Genomic DNA, 4,811 nt, shown 5'->3' with positions numbered 1-4,811 from the left:
CCCCCGCTGCGCCGGAGGAACCCCGATGCTGGTCCGGTGAATGTCCCGAGAAGAGGACAAATGCTACGGCCCCAGCACCCGGAGGCGGGAGGTGTCGGATACAAACGTTCATTGATAAATTAGCAAATAAACACGCCAGGTGAGCGCGGCCACCTTGTCCCAGCCGGCCGCTGAGGGCCCAGCGCGCGTGCCTGTGCGAGGTGTGCGTGTGGCCCGGGGCCGCAACTGTGTGCGCGCTCGAGTGTGTCCCCGGGTCGGCCCGACGTCTGTGGAGCTGTGTGGCGTGTCTGCGGGTTTGTGTGTTCTCTCTGGTGCTGTATGTGTGTCTGTGCGTCGTGCATCCGTCTGTCATCTGGGCTCTCCTCCTGCGTGTCTGTGATACATGGAGCTATGCGTGCCAACCCCGACACGGTCTAGCTGGTGCCTGGCTCGCCCTCTCCCGCGCGTCCTGTTTTCCCCCAGACCCCTTTTCTCCGTCGTTCGCTTCTTGCACTCCCAGAACAGAAGACCTAACCTTCAGTTAGGATGGTGTGTGTGTAAACGAAGTTAGATTCCCCTTTTAACACCTCCCCTGCATCCAATACGAGTTCTATTTTAGAGTTCACCAGAAGAGAATGTGTGTGTGTCTAAGGGGCGAGCATCTGTGCTGTCCCTCCCCGTGTGAGCCCTTCCGAGGTTGATGTGACGGGCGGAGATTTAAAAGCTCTCTTGCTTCTAGCGCTGGGTCATCTCGGCTCTCACTCTCTGCCCTGGAACCCCACCTGGTGGACAGTCGTAGCACTACAGATCCAGGGGGAGGCAATTCCTGCTCCCCCACTTCCCTCTGTCTGCATTCACAGGGAAGATCAGCCCTGAAGGGCCTGCTTGCAGGCTCCTAAGTGGCTCCACTCCTGCTTCAGTGCCCTCAGACTTCCACCTCAGGCGGCTTGGGGCCCAGACCCTCACAAAGTCCCTATCAGGACCACTGTGACCCCAGAAATAGAGAGCTGGGGCACATCCTCACAACAGGGAGGTTTCACAGGACAATCAACTCTGGATTGGGTACCCAGGAGCCACGAGACCAAAACCACACCGTTCCCTTTGCTGGGGGGTGGTGGGTGAAAGTGGGCAGGAGTGGGGCTGGGGGAGATTGTTGAGGCTCTGCTGTTTTGAAGAGCCCTAAGAATATAGCCTGACCCCCAGACACAGCACTCCTCCGGGATGGCAGAATAGGCAAGGTGACCCTGGGGAACCCATGTGTGGAGACATAAGCCTCTGAATGGATGGACACACAGCCTTATAGAGATGCAAACAGATGCACAGGCAAATACTGAGAGAGCATGGGCACACACAAGCACACACACACACACACACACACACACACACACACACAGGAAGACGCAGGCACGTACACTTAGAGAATCATTGTCAACAAATTCACACAACACCTGCCTCCAACCTCAAGAGACCACAGGAGGTGTCTGCTCTGCAGGGCTCACAGCCCCAGAAGTCTCCACGAACCATTGTCTTCCCCTCTCCCTCTCCTACTTCACTGTTGGCTTTTGGGCACTTTCATCCTCTCTTCCTGTTCAGGTGGGAGTTGGGAGGGGCCCTGGGGGAGTCATTCTGAGTTCTTATGGCCCAGCCACCAAGTGGAGTCCTGGGGAATGTCCATAGGGACAGCATGGCTTCACAGCAGTAGTCGCTGGATTTCCTGATTGGAACCATCTCTCTTCTCAAATCCCAAAGAGTACTTAAGAAAAAAAAAAAAGAACAGAAGCCATGGTATTGTAATTCTCTACATTGCTGGAGGTGCTGAGGAGAGTAGGAATTCTAGGGCTGTGGAGCAGCCTTGTTAAGAGCGGGGCTAGGACAGAGAAGGGTCAGCAACCAACTTCACCAGTCAGATTCCATCCGAGGACATTCCTTCATCCACTTCACTTGGACTTCCGACTTTGGTCCCAGACCAAGCCCTGATCCAGACCTCAGTCTGACCCCTAACCCTGACCTAAAACAGACCTCTGAGCCTTATCCCAGGTTGACCCTTAATCCTGGTCATAGAGTGACCCTGTCCCTGACCCCAGACTGAACCCCAGTCTTCTCAAGCATCATCCAACCCTACCTTTGGCGAGAGGAGTATGGCTGGCCCCTTGTGGACTCCCCAGAGATGGGGCACAGCTCAACCTGTGAGGCTCTGGGAGCAGAACTGGACCGAAGGACAGAATATCTCCTTCCCACCCCCTGCTCCAACTACAACCTCTTTCCATGGGGCTTCAGCTATTGCCTGAAGTGCTCTGAAGCCTTGGTTCACAGCTTGCCTCCCATGTCCCTGTAGCCTTACAGGTACCTTGAAATCAGTCAGAACAGACTGGGGGATCAGTCAGAACAGACTGGGGGATCAGTCATGGGAATGCTGGTTCAAGTGGAGCTCTGCCTGGATGAACTTTGCAGTGCTTGGCAGAGGGGCTGGGAGAATACAGAGGGCAGGCATCAGACACTCTTGGAATATGTAGCCAGTGGGGCAAGGCACAGCCTCTGTGCCCTCTTCCCGGGCTCAGGAAACACCCATCAACAAGGACAAATCTGCTCCTCATAGAGGCACAGAGCTCCCCAGGAGTAACCCAGCCTTTCTATGCCCAACGGAATAAAGACATTGCACTTGCCAAATCCCATACATGTGTGCAGCCCTGTAGGGCCAACAAGTGTCATCTACAGCTACTATTTTATTTCATCTCCACACAGCCCTGTGAGATAACACTATTTTTAGACATTAGATCCTCTCCCGCATCAAGCACGCAGCCCCATGAGACGTGAGATCCTGTCCCACGTGGCAGCTGCCCCTTTGTTTAACATCCATGCTTCTGACCATTAAAGCTGACAACGGGGGGAGCTGTTGGTTTTACACTTAATTTTGCATAGTTGGGGCCCTGAATTTTTTTAATTGATGCTTATTCACTTCCTTTCCCCTAAAACTACCTCTGCTTCCTCCAACCATAGCCAAATGCAAAGGAGCAAAGGCCCAGGATAAAAAGTAGGGGTGGCCAGTGGCCAGAGCAGAGACCAGGAGGCTGTGGGCAGGAAACAGGGCTGGTGTTCAGGGCTCTAACAGAGGTTGCAGGGTCTTGCCGGCCTCCCGTTGGGCCCATGGTAGTCTAGCCTGAGGGACGAAGCTGCCCTGTCCTGCCTCGCTGGCACCAAAGAACCCTTGGAAATCAGCTCTCAGCTACTCATCCTCCCCAGGGCCTCAGGCTGGTTCCCATTTCATTCTGAGGCCTCTCCATACACACCTGCCAGTGGCAGGCCCCCTTGCCTGAAAAATTCCAAGCCCAGTGGGGAAGCAACATTCTGTTTCTTTCTGAGGGGCAGTGGAGAGAGGGCTCACCCTGGGCCACCAGGTCCTGCTCAGACCTGCTCCTCTGCTGCTTCTCCAGAGCTCGAGCAGAAACTGCGACCCCAGCAGATTAGCAGAGCCCCTTTGGCCCTGGATCCCAGCTGTAGCCCCAGATATTCAGCCCGAGGCCTGTTTGCCCTTCTCTCACGCTGTGCCCTCCCTCCAGATCGGGCACCGCAAGGCTGGCAGTGCCCCTCCGGTGACCAATCTTCAAGGACAGTTTAGAGGACAGTCCCTGACTGTGCCTTGGCGATTCTGAGCGGGGCTGGGTCCCCCGCTGTCCATGCCGGTCGGGGGTGAGGACTTAACCCAACTCGGCTTGGAAATCACCACAGTGCCATGGATGCTGCCTTTCTAGAGCCCCCAGAGGCTAAGCTTGCAGCTTCGAGGGTCCCGTGGCTGTTGTTTGGAACACCTTCTGGCCCCTTCAAACCCACCACCTGCCGTGTCCCCGCCCGCCCGCCCATTTGGAGCCGCCATCCTGCTACCGGTGGTGCTTCGGAAGCAGAGCTCGATTCTGGAGGCTAAGTTTCTTACTACGTAAAGGCTTCCTTCTTCTTCTCTGTCCCCTAGTGTGACTTGCTCCCACCCCACCCCCGGTATCCTCTCATCACTTGCTCTTTAGACTTTTTTTGTTTTCGTTTGGCTCTATCCATGACAACCCCCATCCAAGCGTCCATACCTGGCAGGGCCAGATGCAGGCACAGCCTGGCCCCTCACTCCCAGCTGCTCAGAGACCCACAGCCGGGGCCGAGCCCCTCACCCACCCGCCCCCTTGCGGCCCTGGGAAGGGGGAGGCCCTCAGGAAAGAACTCTGTGGCTTTCTCCTTTGCCTGGATATGGAACAAGCCTCACCCCGTACCTCAATCTCAGAAATCGCAGCTTCAGACACTTGCCCCAGAAGGAATTTTTTCAGAGAAATGAAAATACCCGCACCCTCCCCTGTCAGAGCTCCCACACCCAGTCCCCTTCCTCCCATCCCACACCCAACCCACACGAAAGCAACCCCAAAAGGGACTTGCCGATGGAGACAACGAGGTAGGGACGAGGAACGCAGCTGGCAGTGTCCAAGTCGGCACTGCCTGGAAAGAGTAGGCTGCCCGGTGGCGATGGGACACCGGCAGTGCCCCACGCTGGCTCTGGCTGGCAGGGACACTGCCGCAGCGACTGCGTTCCCTCAGGCCCGGGGAGCCAAGAGCCCTTTATAGCCTGAAACCTGCCCTGGCACCGCCCACTGGGCGGTTGCAACCAGGCCTGCAACTAGGGGAGTCGCTAGGAGCTGGGAGGGCATCCGCCCCAGGACCCCAGGGCCAGGCCCCACACACAGGAATCTGGGATGCCACCTCCTCCCATCCCAGGCAACTCCATGTCCTGGTATGTGCATGAGACTCTGTGTGTGTGTGTGTGTGTGTGTGTGTGTGTGTGTGTGTGCGCGCGCGTG

Source organism: Lipotes vexillifer, unplaced genomic scaffold (genome assembly GCF_000442215.2).
Source record: "Lipotes vexillifer unplaced genomic scaffold, Lipotes_vexillifer_v1.1 scaffold253, whole genome shotgun sequence".
Classification (NCBI taxonomy): domain Eukaryota; kingdom Metazoa; phylum Chordata; class Mammalia; order Artiodactyla; family Lipotidae; genus Lipotes; species Lipotes vexillifer.
Note: the sequence above shows the minus strand (reverse complement) of the source record.